Consider the following 21,990-nt stretch of genomic DNA (forward strand, 5'->3'; position numbering starts at 1 on the left):
TATGGGCTGAATTATGCCCCTTTCAAGTTAGTATGTTGAAGTACTAACCTCCAGTTCCTCAGAATATGCCTGAGTATGGGATTGAATTTGGACATAAAGCCTTTAAAAAGGTAATTAGATAAAATGAGGTCTTTAGGGTAGGCCCTGATCCAATCTGACTGATGCTGGTGTCTTTGTAAGAAGACCCACACAGAGGTAGACCATTTGAGGACACAGGGAGAAGATGCCATCTGTAAGCCAAGGAGAGAGGCCTCAATTTCAGCCCCCCAAACTGTGAGGAAATAGATTTCTGTTGCTTAGGCTCTCGTCTGCGGTACTTTCTTATGGCAACTCTAGCAGTTTAACACAAGGAAAAACATGGTTACCACCAGAAACATGGCTTGGCCAGGGCAGGCATGGGGAAGAAACCCTGGCCTTTCTTACTAACTGCTCTCTGATCTCACTTAAAAGCCAAACCCACCTGCAAGCCAGCAAAGGAGGCCAAGCAATGCCTTCCATTTTTGTCAATCTCCAGAGCGCTTGTAAGGCAGTACCAGATGAGATTAATCAGAGCAGCCAACAGAAAGTAATGGGCAAAGTCATCTAGCTAAGTCATGAAAAGTCAAGGTAGGCTGCCTAGAGGAGGGGAGTGTTGAACTGAGAATGGAATAATAAATGAATTAATATGAGTAAAGGATTTAAAATCCCTCTTGACCTATAATAAGAGCTATATGTGTTTTTGTTTCCAGCACTGGATCCTCAATATTTATTATTTCTAGTTTTTAACAATCCTGGAAAGTTGGTATCATTTTCTCCCATTTATGGATGAGAAAATTAAACTCTAGGAGGCATTCACACACAGGCTTGTCTGGCTCAAAAGCTCCCAGTCACCCTATGAGGAAAAAGTCATTAACCAAGTAAGGAAGCCTAAGTTCCAAAAGAGGACATTGATGACACAAATGCCTGTTGGCAAGAGAAACTATACACCTTTGGGACCCTTTGGGGACCTGAGTATGGAGTGTTGAGTGGGGAGAAATAGGAAGTGAGTAGAACAGAGACAGGGACAATAAAACACATTCTCAGAGGCTGTGCCCAGGAGTTTGCAAGGTCCTTCTCAGAGGCCTTGGGCAGCTTTTGAAGAATTTGGATATTAGAAAGAAAACCTTGAAGGCAGTATAAAGAACATTGTACTATTCCAAACAAGGTGGGGAAATCAATAAGTAGATTGTTGCAGAAATACAGGTGAAAAACCATGTGGGCCTTCAATCAAGATTGTCATTGCGGACTGAGGGAAGGGTGGGGGTTGAGGAAAAGAAATCAGGAGATTAACAGGACATGGAGACTAAATGCAGATAAGAAGCAGAAGGACGGAGGATCCAATGGCAGCTCTGGACTCCTAGCTTTTTTTTTTTTCCCTTTTTCTTTTATTATTCATATGTGCATACAAGGCTTGGTTCATTTCTCCCCCCTGCCCCCACCCCCTCCCTTACCACCCACTCCACCCCCTCCCGCTCCCCCCCCCCTCAATACCCAGCAGAAACTATTTTGCCCTTATCTCTAATTTTGTTGTAGAGAGAGTATAAGCAATAATAGGAAGGAACAAGGGTTTTTGCTGGTTGAGATAAGGATAGCTATACAGGGCATTGACTCACATTGATTTCCTGTGCGTGGGTGTTACCTTCTAGGTTAATTCTTTTTGATCTAACCTTTTCTCGAGTTCCTGTTCCCCTTTTCCTATTGGCCTCAGTTGCTTTAAGGTATCTGCTTTAGTTTCTCTGCGTTAAGGGCAACAAATGCTAGCTAGTTTTTTAGGTGTCTTACCTATCTTCACCCTCCCTTGTGTGCTCTCGCTTTTATCATGTGCTCATATGGACTCCTAGCTTTGAAAGCTGCCATGGTTGGTGGCCCCATTCCCAAAGGCAGAGGAACAGGCTCAGTGGGAAAATTATGATTGCCATCACTGCAGCCTGTGTTTCAGGTGCCTCTGGGTTATTGAAACAGAAAACATAGGCAATAACCAAGTTACCAAAAAATCCATTGATAGCTTGTTTTATTAAGTATCTTACAGCAAAAATTACATTATTTTGTTTGCTCCAAAAATGATTATTGTCCTACCATGGGTATGAGTGATAAGCACATGCCTCATGATGAGCTCACAGCATGTCATTTAGTAATGTTTAGATACAAAGTTATAACCTTACACATGGTGCTAAGTGTTGGATACTGAGCAGGTAAGAGTAAAAGACAGTCTTCCAGGAGAGTTGATGGTGGGGTCCCAACATTGAGACATATGGTCACAAAAAGGATGGAGTGCTGAGGAGGAATCACTGTGGACATGGTACATTCCATGATAAACCTTGATATGATGGTGAGAGTTACTTATGACTCCCATTGTTGTCATGTCATCCACAGTAAAAAAGAATGGTATGTATGAGGGCCAGATGAAGGCAACAGCTCTCACATCCCACTGTAGAGAAGATCATACATGTCATGCAGTAGGTCTCTTTCTTGCCTGCTTAAATAGGTAACAAATATTAGGAAGTAAAGTATAAAATGTCATAATTTGGCAAGGTAATTTAAAAATGCCTATATGCTTAATAAATGATCTTAAAGATGGTTTTATGAGAGCTTAACTTGAAATAATTCATTTTATCATCCACATCAACTTCAGTGGTTTAGTAATTCTGATAACCCTAACTGTGGTCAGCAGACAGCTCTTAGGAAACAAGTAGTATAAAAGACGGACAGTCTCAATGAGAGATGACTCTAATCCTCCTAAAAGTCCCTTGCAACAACATATGTGTGGTTATGCTACTGATCAAAATATGTATCCAATATATAGTTAGAGAGTAACAGAGATAAGGCACTATGCATTTTCTTTATTATAATAGAGAAACCTATAAACTTAAAAGGCCAATTAAAGAAGATTCTAATGCATACATTTAAAGTTCTATTTTTAGTATCTTTTTTGAGGTTTCCTCTTATAAAGAAACACAAGGAATTTTAAATACAGTTGCTCCTGGAATTGCAAGGAGGTTGCAGTCCAATAAACTCATCATGAATGGAAAATATCAAAAGTTGAAAATGCATTGTCCTTGAAAGGTCCTGTCTTTCTTTGGACATAGACTATTTGGTTACCCTATGACCTCAGGTCTCTGATGGGCCCAAGAAAAGTTATATAGTTTATCCAGCTCTTACTTTTTACAGTGGGAATGACACTCCTTGCTTTCTGTAGGTCAACGGTCCCCAACAATGATTCAACTTGATGATTTTTTTACTTTACACAAAGCCAAAAGAAGTATGCATTCAGTAGAAAAGCAATATTCAGATTTTGAACTTGGATCTTTTCTTGGGCTATAAATATATGGTATCACCCTCATGTGATGCTAGTCAGCATCAGTGAGTCACAGCTCTCAGGCAGCTCCGTGATCATGAGGAGAGACAACGAACTCTGCAGTGCACTGTGTTGCTAAGTTAAAATTCTCAGTAGGTTAGGTTTTTAAATACATTTTCAACTTCTGAGAGTTCCAAAGTACAAAAAGAGATTCTAAATATAGACATTGTTTTTCAAAATAATACTGGAATATGTCCATTAAATTAATGTTCCCATCTCATATAACTCATTTGATGAAGGCTAAAGTTAATGTGAAAATGCAAGAACTACCTATTAATGACTCTGCCAAGAAGTGTAGTGTATTGCTAAAATTTCTACTGACAATCCTTGAAAGGGGTAAACTTTATTGTTTCTTGTAAGTCCCACTGAAAACCATTTACTTATATGTAAGAATCTGAGTAGAAGGTCTGTAGCAGAGACTCACTTGATAGGTTGCCAGTGGGGCATCAGCACAGTTCATTCATTGATTTTTGAACTTGTGCAACAAATCACAGGTTGTCCTCCTTGCTGAAGAAGATTGATTTATTATGATTTTGGTGTTTTCACTTATAAATACTCATTTACTTTATAAAACCCAGTTATATATATATACTATAATGTATATATATTATAATGTATATAATGTATTATATATCATATAATATATAATGTATACATATTATAATGTATAATGTATATATTATGTTATAATGTGTATAATGTATATAAATGTATATATATATATTGTAATGTATAATGTATATTAGTTTTTTACTAGGCATGTATGTATATATTGTTAGGAAAGGACTGGTTAAAAAGGACAAAACAGGGCAAAGACCTCAACAGAGTCACTCACACTTTATTAGTGAGACAGAATGGCGTCTGGCAGTCTCCAGGGATAAGAGTGCAAGAGCGCGCTGAGCAGGGGTAGGCTGCATTTTTAAAACCAAGGCAGAGGCAGGAACAAAGACAGGAAGATTGGGGAGTACAGAATGTTCCAAGGCTGTTTGTGCAGATTGGGGAGTACAGAGTGTTTCAAGGCTTGTGATTTATGATCTGCAGGAGGAATTTCAGTAGAAGGTCAGGAGATAGAATTTCCTACATTTTTAGACCCTAAAGGAATATGCAAGAAGGGTAAGGAAGTGGGGCCCCCGATGTTCTCATCTGACTAGTTCCTGCTGGTTTGGGGCAGAATTGGGGCCCGGGGATGCATGGCTTGTAATAACAGTAGGGTCTTAAATTGTTCCTTTGTTGTAGTGTTGGAGCTCGCTGTTACTCTTTCTTGTAGGAACCTCTGAAAGATATTGATGAAACAGGGAAGGAAGGTTAGTCCTATGATAATCAGGAGAAGGGGGGTAAGAAAGGGGAGCAGCCATTGTAAGTAGGGAGACATGGGGCTGGCGCTCTGTTGTTGGAGGCGGTTTATCTGTTCTGGAAGTCGTTGTGCTCCATCTCGTATCAAAACCTTATTAATTAGTGAAAAAGCAACAGTGTTCTTTCAGCAGGGTGCAGATTCCTCCTTGTGCAGCTGTGAGGAGGTCTAGGCCATGTCGGTTTTGTAGGAGTACTGCAGCCAGGGAGTCCATTTGGTCCTGTAGATAATCTCTCTGTTGCGAGATGTCTTTGAGGCTGTTAGTTAATTTTTTAGAAAGTTTGGAAATTTTATTTTTTTAAAATTTTTTAATTAATTTATTCACATGTGCATACACAACCCCCCTCATTTCCCCCCAATTTTGTTGAAGAGAAGACATATGTAATAATAAGAAAGACAGCGTTTTTGCTAGATGAGTTAAGGATAGCCATACAGAGAGATTCCTAGCATTGCTTCCTTGCACAAGTGTATTACAACCCAAATTGATTCATCTCTACCTGACTTTTTCATTAGTTCCTGATCCCCTTCCCATATTTACCTCCCATATTGACGCTTTAAGGTTTCTGTATTAGCTCCGCTGCAGTGGGGATATCAAACACGTTCATGTTTTGGGTTTTCTACCTATCCCCATACCTCCCATATGTGCTCTCCCCTTGTCATGTGACCCAAATCCAACAACATTACTGTATTTGCTTAGATCTAAAGTCCGCACATGAGAAAGAACATACGATTTTTGGTCTTCTGAGCCTGGCTAACCTCTCTTAGAATGATGTTCTCCAGTTCTATCCATTTACTTGAGAATAATAAGATTTCATTCTTCTTCATGGCTGAATAAAACTCCATTGTGTGTAAGTACCACATTTTCTTAATCCATTCGTCAGTAGTGGGGCATCATGGCTGTTTCCACAACTTGGTGTTATGAATAGTGCTGCAATAAACATGGGTGTGCAGGTGCCTCTGGAGTAACCTGTGTTGCATTCCTTTGAGTATATCCCCAGGAGTGGGATTGCAGGATCATATGGCAGATCTATGTTTAGATTTTTCAGAAGCCTCCATATTTTTTTCCAAAGTGGTTGCACTAGCTTGCATGCCCACCAGCAGTGTACAAGGGTTCCTTTTTCCCCACATCCTCAATAACACCTGTTGGTGGTGGTGTTTTTGATGATGGCTATTCTAACAGGGGTGAGGTGGAATCTTAGTGTGGTTTTAATTTGCATTTCCTTTATGGCTGGAGATTGTGAGCATTTTTTCATGTGTTATTTGGCCATTTGAATTTCTTCTTTTAAGAAAGTTCTGTTTAGTTCAGTTGCCCATTTCTTTATTGGTTCATTGGATTTCGGAGAGTTTAGTTTTATCAGTTCCTTGCATATGTTTATCAGTCCTTTGTCTGATGTATAGCTGGCAAATACAGTCTCCCACTCTGTGGATGGTCTCTTCAGTTTGGAGACCATTTCTTTTGTTGTGGAGAAGCTTTTTAATTTTATGAAGTCCCATTTGTCCATCCTTTCTCTTAGTTGTTGAGTGCTGGAGTTCTATTGAGGAAGTCCTTGCCTATACTTACTACTTTCAGAGTAATCCCTGCTCTTTCCTGTATTAACTTCAGAGTTTCAGGTCTGATATTAAGGTCCTTGATACATTTTGAGTTGATTCGAATATAGGATGATAAACCTGAATCTAGTTTCAGTTTTTTGCAGACAGATAACCATTTTTCCCAGCAACATTTGTTGAAGAGGCTGGCTTTTATCCATTGTATATTTTTGGTGACTTTGTCAAAAATAACATGGGCATAGCTGTGTGGATTCATATCTGGGTCTTCTATTCTGTTCCACTGGTCTTCATGTCTGTTTTTCTGCCAGTACCATGCTATTTTTATTGTTATGGATTTGTAATATGGTTTGAAGTCAGGTATTGTGATATCTCCAGCACTGCTATTTTTGCTGAGTATTGCCTTGGTTATTCACGGTCTCTTGTGTTTCCAAGTGAACTTTAGGGTAGATTTTTCAATCTCTGTGACGAATTCATTGGGATTTTGATGGGAATTGCATTAAACATGTATATTGCTTTTGGTAGTATAGTCATTTTTACTATGTTGATTCTACCAATCCATGAGCATGGGAAATCTCTCCACCTTTTGTAGTCTTCCTCAATCTCTTTCTTCAGGGGTTTGTAGTTCTCCTTGTAGAGGTCATTCACATCCTTGTTAAGTTTATTCCTAGGTATTTGGTTTTTTTGAGGCTGTTGTAAATGGAATTGTTTTCATATATTCATTTGCATTTTGTTCATTATTAGGGTATAGAAAAGCTAATGATTTTTGTAAGTTGATTTTGTATCCTGCCACCTTGCTGTAGCTGTTTATGGTGTCTAGGAGTTTTTGGGTAGAGTTTATTGGGTCTTTAAGGTATAGGATCATATCATCTGCCAATAGGGATATTTTGACAGTTTTGTTTACCTATTTGTATTCCTTTTATTTCTTCGTCTTGCCTGATCCTCTGGGTAGGAATTCCAGTACTATGTTGAATAGGAGTGGGATAGTGGTCACCCTTGTCTCTTTCCTGATTTTATGGGAAATGGTTTCAGTTTTTCACCATGAAGTTTGATGTTGGCTGTACATTTGTCATATATAGCCTTTACAATGTTGAGGTACTTTCCTTCTATTCCTAGCTTTCTTAGAGCTTTTATCATGAAGTGGTGTTGGATCTTATCAAAGGCTTTTTCTGCATCTATTGAGATGATCAAGTGGTTTTTGTCTTTGCTTCTATTAATGTTCTGTATTACCTTTATATATTGTGTATGTGGAACCACCACTGCATCCCTGGGATGAAGCTGACTTGGTCGTGGTGAATGATCTTTCTGATGTGTTGTTGAATTTGGTTTGCCATTCTTTTATAGAGGATTTTTGCATTGATGTTCATTAAGGAGATTGACCTGTAGTTCTCCTTTTTGGAGGTGTCTGTGTCTGGTTTTGGGATGAGTGTAATACTGGCTTCTTAAAATGAGTTAGGAAGTTTTCCTTCCCTTTCTATTTCGTGGAACAATTTAAGGAGGGTTGATGTTAGTTCTTCTTTAAAGGTCTGATAGAATTCAGCAGAGAATCCATCAGGTCCTGGTCTTTCTTTTTTAGGAGACTCTTTATTGCTGCTTCAATTTCATTTTATGTTCTAGATCTACTCAGGTGATTAATATCCTCTTGGTTCAATTTTGGATGATCACATATATCTAAAATCTATCCATTTCTTCAAGATTTTCAAATTTATTAGAATATAGGTTCTCAAAGTAGTCTCTGATGATTTCCTGGATATCTATGATGTTTGTTCTTATCTCCCCTTTTGTATTTCTGATTTTACTGACTAGGGTTTTTTCTCTTCTCTTTTTAGTCAGGTTTGCCAGGGGTCTGTCAATCTTGTTTATTTTTTCAAAGAAACAGCTTTTGGTTTCATTGATTCATTGTATGTTTTTTTTTTGTTTGTTTCTATTTCATTAATTTTAGCCATTACTTTTATTATTTCTCTCCTTCTATTTGTTTTGGGATTTGCTTGTTCTTATTTTTCTAGGAATTTGAGATGTAGCATTAGGCCATTGATTTAAGGTCTTTCTGTCCTTTTAATATATGCACATGACTATAAACTTTCCTTTAGGACTGCCTTTGCTGTGTCCCATAGGTTCAGGTAGGTCATGTTTTCATTTCCATTAACTTCCAGAAACATTATAATTTCATCTTTTATTTCCTCAATGACCCATTGGTCATTGAGCAAGGTGTTGTTCAGCTTCCAATTGTTGGCATTTTTTTACTGTTATTGTTGATGTTGAGTTCTACTTTTAATGCATTTTGATCAGATTGAATGCATGGTATTATTTTTATTTTCTTATATTTGCTGAGGCTTGCTTTGTGCCCTAAGATATGATCAATTTTGGAGAATGTTTCATGGGCTGCTGAGAAAAATGTATATTGTGCAGAAGTTGGATGAAATATTCTGTAGACATTGGCTAGGTCTATTTGATCAATGGTGTGATTTAGTTGTAGAATTTCTTTATTGATTTTTTAGTTTGGATGACCTATCTCTTGGTGATGGGGGGTATTAAAGTCTCTCACTGCCACTGTGTTTGAATCTATATATGTGTTTTTAATCCTTCAGAGTATGTTTGATGAAATTGGGTTCATTGACATTGGATGCATATAGGTTGATAATTGTTATTTCCTTTTGGTGCATTTCACCTTTTGTTAGTATGAACTGTCCTTCTTTATCTCGTTTGATCAAGGTAAGTTTGAAGTCTACTTTGTCCAAAGTAAGTATTGCTACTCCTGCCTGGTTTTGAGGGCCAATGGTTTGGTAAATCTTCTTCCAGCCTTACAACCTAAGCCAGTGCTTGTTTCTGTCAATGAGATGGGTTTCCTGTAAGCAACAGATTGTTGGATCTTCCTTCTCAATCCAGTTTGCCAAATGTTGTCTTTTGATGGGAGTTAAGTCCATTAACATTCAGTGTTAGTATTGATAGGTATGTGGTGATTCCTGTCATTTATTTGTTTTTGTTATTTAAGGATTTGATTGTGTGCAGCTAAATCAATGTTACCCTCTACTTTCTTGTGTTTTCTTCTCCTGTGGTTTGGTATTGCCTGTCCTTTCATGGTTTTGTTTGCTTCCACTTTCTGTGTGCCAAATTCCTTGAAGAATCATTTGTAGTGGTGGCTTGGTGGTCATATATTGTTTTAGTTTCTGCTTATCATGGAAGACTTTTATTGCTCCATCTATTTTGAATGATAGTTTTGCTGGGTAGAGTATCCTAGGGTTAAAGTTATTTTTATTCAGTGCCTGGAAGACCTCACTCTATGTTCTTCTTGCTTTTAATGTTTCCTTTGAGAAATCTGGTGTGATTTTGATGTGTTTACCTTTGTATGTTATTTGGTTTGTCTCTCTTACAGGCTTCAATATCCTTTCTCTATTCTCTGTGCTTGTTTTTTAATGAAGATATGCTGTGGGGTAGTTCTATTTTGGTCAAGTCTCTTTGGTGCCTTGGAGGCTTTCTATACCTGAATGGGCATAGTTTTCTCTAGATTTGGGATATTTTCTGTTTTTATTTTGTTAAATACATTAAAAATTGCTTTTGCTTTCACCTCTTCTCCTTCTGCAATGACCATGATTCTTAGGTTTGGTCTTTTGATGGAGTTAGTGAGTTTTTGCATATTCCTTTCACAGGTGTTGAGTTGTTTACTAATAGCTCTTCAGTTTTTCCTTTTAATTTCCATTTCATCTTCAAGTTCTGAGATTCTGTCTTCTGCTTGTTTTCATCTGCTGGAGTGGCCTTCCATTGTGTTTTGTATTTCTGTTTCATTCTTTTTTCTGAGGCTTTCCATATCATGGGTCACTTCCTCTTTAATATTGTCAATTTTTGTGCTTAATTCATTAATCTGTCTGTTTATGGTGTTCTGTGTTTCACTTTTGTGTCCTATGAGTTCATTGATTTGTTTTTGTGTATTCTCATATACTTTATTTTTGTTGTCTTAGAATTTCTTGAGTGCCTCTTGTATGTTTTGGTTGACAATGTCTAGTAACATCTCCATGAAATTCTCATTGATTACTTACAGGATTTCTTCTTTCAGAGTGTTCTTGTGGGCTTGGGTTTCTTAGAGTAGATTATCTTTCTTTTGTTGGAGTCTGGAACTGGGTATGTGTTTTATTTATTTCCCTCTGAATCCTGTATTAATTTGTTTTTGGGGGGAGAATCATTTCCATCCCTTTTTTCATTTTCCCATTGCTCCACTTGGTGCTGTTTCTGTCCCTCATCTGTGTGTAATTTAGTATTAGCTATCTTACCATAGTAAAACTAACAAAACAAAGAAAGCAAGAAAAAAAAGAAAAGAAAACCAAAGAAATCAACAGGGAGATGTGGTGGATAAACAAAGAGGGAACAAAACAAACAAACAAACAAACACATAAACAAGTTTTAGGTTCAGGAACAATAGAATTTAATTCTTAGTAGTTCTGGTGTTACTGCTTCAGCATCCAGTCCTGGTATTGGTATTTAAGCAGAAACTCTGTCTTAGTCTCGCCAGGTGACTGGGGAGACTTGCCAGTTTTTTTTCCCATCTTTAGTCAGCAGCTGCTTAGTCAGCTCCTCCCTTAGTGAGGTGTGGCTTGTCCTCAGGTTCCAGAGATCAGCTCTGTGGTTCACCAGCTGTCCTGCTTTGGTGTTGGGTTCTCTTTGTATTGGCTTACTGGGGGCTTGTTTCTTTGCCTTGCCCCCTTTCTCTGGGGCAAGGTCAGAGATCGTCAGCCGGCTTGCTGCTGTCAGTGTGTTATGCTGGTTTGCTGATTGTTTTTCAATTTTGCAATGTCGTTTGACTTTGGATGTTGCTCACTGGTTCAGGTGATGAGTTTTGTAGACTGCTTTCTGCCCTATTTCAGGCAGTGGCTTATTGCCTGCCCACTGTCAGCCTGTCTGCTTTTCCAGTCTTTGTTTACTCTAAGTTCGCATGGAGATCAGCTCCTTGCTCTTCCCTCCTTCTCCAGTGTGCTTAGAGCACCCTGCCTCCTCTGCTGCATGTTCGTTTTCAGTTCCTTGTTTATTATTCAGTCTGTCCAGGGGGCTATGCTGGTTATCCCAAGGGTGGCTGCTCCAAGCAGGTTTGGAGCCAGTGTTTGGTGGCACAAGACCCTTCCTGTTTTCTAGGCATAATGTGGTGGTGTGGAGAAGCTTTGTACAGGCTGGGGGTTCAGGGTGTCAAAGCCCTGATTCCTCTTGGTGTTTTTGTTTTCTGCCAAGTGTGACTCCAGCGTCTCAGCAAAATTTTTGATTTATGGAGATCATGCTGTCTTCTTCTCTCCCTAGTCTCCTTCTTGGATCTCCAGTTTTGAAAATTTAGAAATGGATATTCCCATGCCAGCCAAGCCAGTTCCCATGCCAATAGTGATCCCCCATGACTACCAAGAGGGGGACCAATTGTACTGCTCTTTTCACTCTTTTCTGAGTATCAACCTGGGTGGGGACAGGGAATTGGGTGTCTGGAGATGCAAACTCAAGTGTGGGGGACATATAGTCTGGGGTGCAGGTTCCGGTCCAGTTGGTTTTTGAACAGATGTAGCTTTTTGTCCCTCATACTCAAAAGTGTCTTGAAGCAAAGGGAAGGCATACTGATGCATGGAATTAGGTGAGCAGGAGGAGGTCAAGGTAGGGAGTTGGGAGCAGATGTTTGGTGCAGGTGAATTTATGCCATATTTGGTGGGAGTATGCTAGTGAAGCTGCTGTTAGAGTAGGAATGGCATTGCTGCTGGGGGCCCTGGAGTTCTAATCCATAGTGTTTGGGATTTTCAGACTTAGAGTCCTTAATTGTGAGTGGAGGAAGAGTCCGGTGTTTGCTGGAGTAGGGACTTGTTTGCAGGTGTCATTGGCAGGGAATGAGTATTTTGTATTTTGGGATAGCATTATGTCTCTTCCCACACAATATTGTGAGGCAGTGGTGGGGATTTTGTGCAGGTCACCTGAAAAGGTAGGGGGATCTGAGAGTCTGAAGTAGTTGGAACCAGAAATCTTTATGTTTCTGTGAGTTGTGGGATTTTGGAGAAGGATGGTTGTGTTGCAATAGGAAGGTGGGCATGTACCCACCTGTGGATGTGCTGGGTGGGATTTACAGGTAATGCAGAGTGGGACCTGATAGGCTAATTTAAGATTAGTTTGGACAGGAGTGGTGATAGGTCTCTGTGGGGGTTTAGTGTTAGGAAGGAGTTTCTGATTTATCTGATGGCACCTACCAGGAAGATGCTCATTCCCTCCACTTGGGTCATTCTCCTGGATACCAGGAGCTTCCCGTATACTCACTCCAGCTGGTAAAGTGACCCAATTCCATAATGAGACTGGAAAGGCAAGGTTCACCACCTGTCGTAGGTGTAGGCAGACCCAACACAGGGGACTCAAAATGGCATTGTGTTTGAGAAGGAGTTTGGAAGTTAGGGTGACTGTTTGATTTAGGTATAAGGGTAAGGTTGGCTGGGAGAGGCTAATGGACAGGAGGTAAAGTAGGATGGTCAAAATCCTCATAGTGTTAGCCATAAAGTAGGATACAGAGGCAGCAGGGCAATAATTCAATTTGGTCAGAGGAGAAGTCAGTGAGGGTCCCCAAAAGCCACAGGTTGTCGATTAGGTTGATAGTCTGTGATATTGACAGGTGGAGGTTTGAGGCATAGAATTGGTGAAGATCAGAGGAAAGTAGGGTTAAGAAGCTCTCAAAATGTTGGAGGGAGGTCACCTAGGAAGCTGTCTTTTTTTTTCCTATCTGGAAAGAGGTCTCCTATCTGGAGAAAGGTGGGATATCTTCAGAGAAATGGGTCTTTCTGCTGAGGCAGAGTGTTGAGATCTCTTAAGGAGACTGGTTATTAATGGGTCTTCTTGCTATAGCAGGCCTGTTGGAGGAACAGAATTGAGTTGATCTGGCCACTTAATGTCCTGGATGAAAGCCTGGAGCCTTTAGCCCAGGAAGACCAATGTCCTCAACTGTCCATTGTTTGTTGTCAGAAGTTGGCAGCACACTTTGAGGTCTCTTAGGTATTATGAACAATCTTGGAATAGTTGACATAAAAGCACCATCTTTCCTGTAGAAGCAGCATGGTTTTGAATGGCAACCTTTTTGAATTCCTGTTTAAAGGAATGTAGGCTTTGGGAGATAAGGTGAGATATGTAGTTAAATACATATGGCCAGTGGTTGTCAGCATGAGAAAGAAAACCAAGGGATCTTGGGGTACAGACATCAGCTACAGTCCTAGGTAGACAAAAGAACTGGGGGCAGGGGACAAAGTCATGCACAGTAAATAGTACCAACCACAGATGAGACTGGGTTTGTCACCATCTTAGTTTTGGTTTGGGGAGAAGTTCTGGAGTTGTTATCTGGAGGGTGTTTTACTTTAAGTAGAGTCTATTGTTGGGGTAGTTTTAGTCCCTTGTCACAAAGATGTCATTGATCATTTCTGTCTTTTTTTTAAACTCTAAGTTGACTGTAGGAGAGAATGGCTCAGAGCAAAGGACAATAGATAAAATGGAGAAATGCTATGTTTTTAGTTAATCTGTGGGCCCAAGTAGGGAGTCAGTGTCTTTTAATAAAAGCAGTCCAAGTACTTGGGGAACCAGGGAACTAGGGTCTTTGGCCAGTAACAAATACAGGAGAAGGGGGCAGATAACTGACAGCTAAATCAAAAGTACTTGTTATTAAAGTTTATAACTGGAAACATTTTTATAAAGTAGAATAGAGAGTGAGTAAAAGTTAGAAAACTCCTGGTTAAATAGTTTGTCCAGGGGAAAATAATTTCATGAGCATGGAAGTTTGGAGCCAGCAAAAATAATTTGTCTTTATTTAAATAGAAAGCCTTGGCTTAAAATATGTATTTGTCTTTTGTCAGAGGTGCCTGTAAGGGCCCTGTATAAGATCACTTCTTTTAAACCTCTTGGCTTTAGTAACTTTTGTGAGGTCTGGCACAGGTGAATCCATCCGGATTGTGACAGCTTTCTCCTCTTGTCCCCAAACTGTCTCTGAAGAGTCTCTTCTGAAGATTTTGTCAATTAATCATTTTGGTTAAGGAGAGTCTCTTGGTGCAGGAAAGCTTTTCCTGGATGTTTTTGGCATTGGAGTGGAAGCTTTGGGCAGGTCAGGTGGGAATCAGTGCCAATGAAGACCCATTTGGTGACATTAAGAGAAACAGAAGAGGTTTAGAAGTGAGCCCACCTGGCATCCATTTTTAGTTCTGTCTGGACTATAGATGATATCCTGACAACTTAAAAATGGTGCAGAATGTCAACAAATAGTTAAAGGTTTTGAAAAAGCCAATAAAAGTAAATATCCAGAAGGCCAACTCAATTGAAAAATAGGTACTGGGTAATTGCAAATGCTTTGAAGAAGGACCCAAACTGAGAATGAAAAGACAGAATAGCCATGGTTAAAATACTGAAAAGTAGTTTGGGACTTGTCAGAACATTTAGTTATTTTCATTGTAGACTGTATTTTTAGGAGAAAATAATTGTGACTGACAGTATTAAGTCAGCAGAACTAAATGTTCCTTGTTACTTTAAATAACAGATTTTTGAAGGTGTTACTCAGAGCAGAACAATATTAAGATAGCCTTGATATTTTATGAACATAAAGAATTAGATTTTAGTTTGATATGACCCTAAAAATCTTTTAGGCAACTCTTAGATTATAGTCAACTTTAACTTTATTACACACTGAAGCTTTTATTATATACATTTATGACTTACTCAGAAACTTTATATAATATTTTGAACCCTCTGATGGTTTGTCCTTACCCTCCTCTCCATATTTGGAACAATCTTTAGGACAAATCCTTGTTTAAAAAATCTTTTTCATCCAAAAATATTTCTTTTTTTCCAAAAATACATTTAATACCTATCTATATCATTTCTACTTGTTCACTTTATAACTTGTATTTTAAAATAACTTTTATAAGAATTTTAAATTTAAATATAAATAAAATTGTTTTCATATCAGTCGTATTTTTATTATATAGACCCATATAGAAAAGCAATTTTAAACTGTTTTTATACAATAAGTAACTTAAAAAGACATCATCTGTTACTAGATCTAATTATGAAAGAATTGAATGTAAATTACTTATGATGAAATGAAACAGATTAAGGTTACTGTCCATATAATAACGCCTTGAATTTAGTTAGAGCTAAATTAAAGGTCTAATATAACTATGTTAGAATGACATAACCTTTGAAAAACTAGTTTTTCTTAAAAGTAGCAGCAGAAGAGGTGGGGGAGAAAAGAGAACAGAACTTTTTATTTTATTTTTTTTTATTATTTTTTTTTCATTTTTCTTTTATTATTCATATGTGCATACAAGGATTGGTACATTTCTCCCCACTGCCCCACCCCCTCCCTTACCACCCACTCCGCCCCCTCCCTCTCCCCGCCCCAATACCCAGGAGAATCTATTTTGCCCTTATTTCTAATCTTGTTGTAGAGAGAGTATAAGCAATAATAGGAAGGAACAGGAGTTTTTGCTGGTTGAGATAAGGATAGCTATACAGGGCATTGACTCACATTGATTTCCTGTGCGTGGGTGTTACCTTCTAGGTAAATTCTTTTTGATCTAACCTTTTCTCTAGTACCTATTCCCCTTTTCCTATTGGCCTCAGTTGCTTTGAGGTATCTGCTTTAGCTTCTCTGCATTAAGGGCAACAAATGCTAGCTAGTTTATTAGGTGTCTTACCTATCCTCATCCCTCCCTTGTGTGCTCTCGCTTTTATCATGTGCTCATAGTCCAATCCCCTTGTTGTGTTTGCCCTTGATCTAATGTCCACATATGAGGGAGAACATACGATTTTTGGTTTTTTGAGCCAGGCTAACCTCACTCAGAATGATGTTCTCCAATTCCATCCATTTACCAGCGAATGATAACATTTCGTTCTTCTTCATGGCTGCATAAAATTCCATTGTGTATAGATACCACATTTTCTTAATCCATTCGTCAGTGGTGGGACATCTTGGCTGTTTCCATAACTTGGCTATTGTGAATAGTGCCGCAATAAACATGGATGTGCAGGTGCCTCTGGAGTAACAGTCTTTTGGGTATATCCCCAAGAGTGGTATTGTTGGATCAAATGGTAGATCAATGTCCAGCTTTTTAAGTAGCCTCCAAATTTTTTTCCAGAGTGGTTGTACTAGTTTACATTCCCACCAACAGTGTAAGAGGGTTCCTTTTTCCCCGAATCCTCGCCAACACCTGTTGTTGGTGGTGTTGCTAATGATGGCTATTCTAACAGGGGTGAGGTGGAATCTTAGTGTGGTTTTAATTTGCATTTCCTTTATTGCTAGAGATGGTGAGCATTTTTTCATGTGTTTTCTGGCCATTTGAATTTCTTCTTTTGAGAAAGTTCTGTTTAGTTCACATGCGCATTTCTTTATTGGTTCATTAGTTTTGGGAGAATTTAGTTTTTTAAGTTCCCTATATATTCTGGTTATCAGTCCTTTGTCTGATGTATAGTTGGCAAATATTTTCTCCCACTCTGTGGGTGTTCTCTTCAGTTTAGAGACCATTTCTTTTGATGAACAGAAGCTTTTTAGTTTTATGAGGTCCCATTTATCTATGCTATCTCTTAGTTGCTGTGCTGCTGGGGTTTCATTGAGAAAGTTCTTACCTATACCTACTAACTCCAGAGTATTTCCTACTCTTTCTTGTATCAACTTAAGAGTTCGGGGTCTGATATTAAGATCCTTGATCCATTTTGAGTTAATCTTGGTATAGGGTGATATACATGGATCTAGTTTCAGTTTTTTGCAGACTGCTAACCAGTTTTCCCAGCAGTTTTTGTTGAAGAGGCTGATTTTTCTCCATCGTATATTTTTAGCTCCTTTGTCAAAGATAAGTTGCTTATAGTTGTGTGGCTTCATATCTGGATCTTCTATTCTGTTCCACTGGTCTTCATGTCTGTTTTTGTGCCAGTACCATGCTGTTTTTATTGTTATTGCTTTGTAATATAGTTTGAAGTCAGGTATTGTGATACCTCCTGCATTGTTCTTTTGACTGAGTATTGCCTTGGCTATTCGTGGCCTCTTGTGTTTCCATATAAATTTAACAGTAGATTTTTCAATCTCTTTAATGAATGTCATTGGAATTTTGATGGGAATTGCATTAAACATGTAGATTACTTTGGGGAGTATCAACATTTTTACTATGTTGATTCTACCAATCCATGAGCATGGGAGATCTCTCCACTTTCTATAGTCTTCCTCAATCTCTTTCTTCAGAAGTATATAGTTTTCCTTGTAGAGGTCTTTCACATCTTTTGTTAGGTTTACACCTAGGTATTTGATTTTTTTTAAGGCTATTGTAAATGGAATTGTTTTCATACATTCTTTTTCCGTTTGCTCATTGTTAGTGTATAGAAATGCTAATGATTTTTCTATGTTGATTTTATATCCTGCTACCTTGCTATAGCTATTGATGATGTCTAGAAGCTTCTGAGTAGAGTTTTTTGGGTCTTTAAGGTATAGGATCATGTCGTCTGCAAATAGGGATATTTTGACAGTTTCTTTACCTATTTGTATTCCTTTTATTCCTTCTTCTTGCCTAATTGCTCTGGCTAGGAATTCCAGTACTATGTTGAATAGGAGTGGAGATAGTGGGCATCCTTGTCTGGTTCCTGATTTTAGAGGGAATGGTTTTAATTTTTCTCTGTTAAGTATAATGCTGGCTGTAGGTTTGTCATATATAGCTTTTATAATGTTGAGGAACTTTCCTTCTATTCCTAGTTTTCTTAGAGCTTTTATCATGCAATGATGTTGGATCTTATCAAAGGCTTTTTCTGCATCTATTGAGATGATCAAGTGATTTTTGTCTTTGCTTGTGTTAATGTGGTTTATTACGTTTATTGATTTTCGTATGTTGAACCACCCCTGCATCCCTGGGATGAAGCCTACTTGGTCGTGGTGAATAATCTTTTTGATGTGTTGTTGAATTCGGTTTGCCATTATTTTGTTGAGGATTTTTGCAACATTGTTCATTAAGGAGATTGGCCTCTAGTTCTCCTTTTTGGAGGTGTCTTTGCCTGGTTTTGGGATAAGTGTAATACTGGCTTCATAAAATGTGTTTGGCAGTTTTCCTTCCCTTTCTATTTCATGGAACAGTTTAAGTCGGGTTGGTATCAGTTCTTCTTTAAAGGTCTGATAGAATTCAGCAGAGAATCCATCAGGTCCTGGACTTTTCTTTTTGGGGAGACTCTTGATTGCTGCTTCAATTTCATTTTGTGTTATAGGTCTATTCAGGTGATTAATTTCCTCTTGGTTCAGTTTTGGATGATCATATGTATCTAGAAATCTGTCCATTTCTTTAAGATTTTCAAATTTATTTGAATATAGGTTCTCAAAGTAGTCTCTGATGATTTCCTGGACTTCCATGGCGTTTGTTGTTATCTCCCTTTTTTCATTCCTAATTCTACTAATTTGGGTTTTTTCTCTCCTCATTTTAGTCAAGTTTGCCAGGGGTCTATCGATCTTGTTTATTTTTTCAAAGAACCAACTTTTCGTTTCATTAATTCTTTGTATGGTTTTTTTGGTTTCTATTTTGTTGATTTCAGCTCTTATTTTTATTATTTCTCTCCTTCTATTTGTTTTGGGATTTGCTTGTTCTTGTTTTTCTAGGAGTTTGAGATGTATCATTAGGTCATTGATTTGTGATCTTTCAATCTTTTTAATATATGCACTCATGGCTATAAACTTTCCTCTCAAGACTGCCTTAGCTGTGTCCCATAGGTTCTGGTAGGTTGTGTTTTCATTTTCATTGAGTTCCAGGAACTTTTTAATTTCCTCTTTTATTGCATCGATGTTCCACTCTTCATTAAGTAATGAGTTATTTAGTTTCCAGCTGTTTGCATGTTTTTTGTCTTTACTTTTGTTGTTGAGTTCTACTTTTACTGCATTGTGGTCAGATAGTATGCACGGTATTATTTCTATTTTCTTATACTTGCTGAGGCTTGCTTTGTGCGCTAGGATATGATCTATTTTGGAGAAGGTTCCATGGGTTGCTGAGAAGAATGTATATTGTGTAGAAGTTGGATGAAATGTTCTGTAGACATCTACTAGGTCTACTTGATCTATTGCATATTTTAGATCTTGGATTTCTTTATTGAGTTTTTGTTTGGATGACCTATCTATTGATGATAATGGAGTGTTAAAGTCTCCCACAACCACTGTGTTGGCATTTATATATGCTTTTAGGTCTTTCAGGGTATGTTTGATGAAATTGGGTGCGTTGACATTGGGTGCATACAGATTGATGATTATTATTTCCTTTTGGTCTATTTCCCCTTTTATTAGTATGGAATGTCCTTCTTTATCTCATTTGATCAATGTAGGTTTGAAGTCTACTTTGTCAGAGATAAGTATTGCTACTCCTGCTTGTTTTCAGGGGCCATTGGCTTGGTAAATCTTCTTCCAGCCTTTCATCCTAAGCCTATGCTTATTTCTGTCGGTGAGATGAGTCTCCTGTAAGCAACAAATTGTTGGATCTTCTTTTTTAATCCATTTTGTCAAACGGTGTCTTTTGATGGGTGAATTAAGTCCATTAACATTAAGCGTTAGTACTGATAGGTATGTGGTGATTCCTGCCATTTAGTTGTCTTAGTTATTTGAAGGTTTGATTGTGTGTACCTAACTTGATGTTACTCTCTACTGTCTTGCTTTTTCTTATCCTGTGGTTTGGGGCTGCCTGCCTTTTCATGGTTAAGTTGGGTGTCACTTTCTGTGTGCAGGATCCCTTGCAGAATCTTTTGTAATGGTGGCTTTGTGGTCACATATTGTTTTAGTTTCTGCTTATCATGGAAGACTTTTATTGCTCCATCGATTTTGAATGATAGCTTTGCTGGGTAGAGTATCCTGGGGTTGAAGTTATTTTCATTCAGTGCCTGGAAGATCTCACCCCACGCTCTTCTTGCTTTTAATGTTTCTGTTGAGAAGCCTGCTGTGATTTTGATGGGTTTACCTTTGTATGTTACTTGTTTTTTCTCTCTTACAGCTTTCAATATTCTTTCCTTAGTTTCTGAACTTGTTGTTTTAATGATGATATGTCGTGGAGTAGTTCTATTTTGATCTGGTCTGTTTGGTGTCCTGGAGGCCTCTTGCATCTGTATGGGAATATCTTTCTCTAGATTTGGGAAATTTTCCGTTATTATTTTGTTGAATATATTACGCATTCCCTTCGCTTGCACCTCTTCTCCTTCTTCGATGCCCATGATTCTCAAGTTTGGTCTTTTGATGGAGTCAGTGAGTTCTTGCATTTTCTTTTCACAGGTCTTGAGTTGTTTAATTAGTAGTTCTTCAGTTTTTCCTTTAATTACCATTTCATCTTCAAGTTCTGAGATTCTGTCTTCTGTTTGTTCTATTCTGCTGGATTGGCCTTCCGTTTTGTTTTGCAGTTCTGTTTCGTTCTTTTTTCTGAGGTTTTCCATATCCTGGCTGTTTTCTTCTTTATTGTTGTCTATTTTTGTCCTGAGTTCATTTATCCATTTATTCATCGTGTTCTCTCTTTCACTTTGGTGTTTATACAGTGCTTCTATGGTTTCCTTTATTTCTTCTTTTGCTTTTTCAAATTCTCTATTTTTATTGTCTTGGAATTTCTTGAGTGTCTCCTGTACATTTTGGTTGACCCTATCCAGTATCATCTCTATAAAATTCTCATTGAGTACTTGTAGTATGTCTTCTTTTAAATTATTCTTGTAGGCTTCATTGGGTCCTTTGGCATAGTTTATCTTCATTTTGTTGGAGTCTGGCTCTGAGTTTCTGTTCTCTTCATTCCCCTCTGGTTCCTGTACTAATTTTTTGCTGTGGGGAAACTGGTTTCCCTGTTTTTTCTGTCTTCCCGTCATTGTCCTTGGTGTTGTTACTGTCCCTGTACTGTGTGTAATTAAGTATTTTCAGGTTGTAATAATAACAATGGTAATATTTGGAATGGAAGAGTGAGCTGAGATGGAAAGCCAGAAGTTAAAGAAAAGGGGAAAACAAATATACAGACAAGAGGGAGAAAGCAGAACAAGGTATCAGACAAGAGAGTTTCAAAGGTATAAACAGGGAGTGTTAGTGTACTAATCGACAGTAAGCTGAACAGACATTAGAGAGAGAGAGAGGATTGAAAATCAAAGATAAAAAAAATAAAAAATAAGTAAATGAAAGTAATATCTATATATAAAAATGAATTAAAATAAAATGGAAAATAGAAAATTAAAAAAGAAAAAAACCCAAAAAACTTCCAAGTTTATATGCAATGCAGTTTCAGTCTTAATAATTTGGGTGTCCGTCTCAATCTCCAGTCCTGGAGTTGGTGCCTCAGATGTTGTTCTGTAGTTGTCTCATCAAAGGGTATGCATAAAGTAGAACAAAACTACACACTCACACACACACACACTCACAAAAAAAAAAAAAGCCCCACCAAGTGTCCCCAGTTCAAATGCAATACAGTTTCAGTAAGTTTTTCAGCTTGCAGGTGTAATTCGGTTGTTCTCTCATCAAAGGTAGGGAGAAAAAGAAAAAAAAGCGTCTGGAGACAGTTCTGAGAGTGGTATCTGCAACTGTGGCTTGCCTGCCTGCTGCTCTCAGCCTGTAGCTGGCGGCGTTATTTATGCAGATCTCTGGGGTGAGCTAGCACTCACCTGGTCCCACAGGCTTTGTTTGCTCAGAGTTCTCCTGTGTGGGAGCCTCTGCTACAGGCTTTCCCCTTTCCAAGCACTGGGAAAGGTGACACTGCCCCCGCGTTGTCAGGCCTGCGTG

General features: G+C 38.3%; 1 long non-coding RNA gene across 1 annotated transcript in view; it reads left to right on the plus strand.

Moving 5' to 3' along the window:
- The first annotated feature begins 4,434 nt into the window (after positions 1-4,434).
- The window catches only part of LOC141425488 (uncharacterized), a 70,944-nt gene continuing 53,388 nt past the window's right edge, over positions 4,435-21,990 (plus strand). Inside the window, exon 1 of the long non-coding RNA XR_012450497.1 lies at positions 4,435-4,486. This is a non-coding gene — a long non-coding RNA (uncharacterized lncRNA). The remainder of the gene's footprint in view (positions 4,487-21,990) is intronic.

Source organism: Castor canadensis, chromosome 8 (assembly GCF_047511655.1).
Source record: "Castor canadensis chromosome 8, mCasCan1.hap1v2, whole genome shotgun sequence".
NCBI lineage: Eukaryota > Metazoa > Chordata > Mammalia > Rodentia > Castoridae > Castor > Castor canadensis.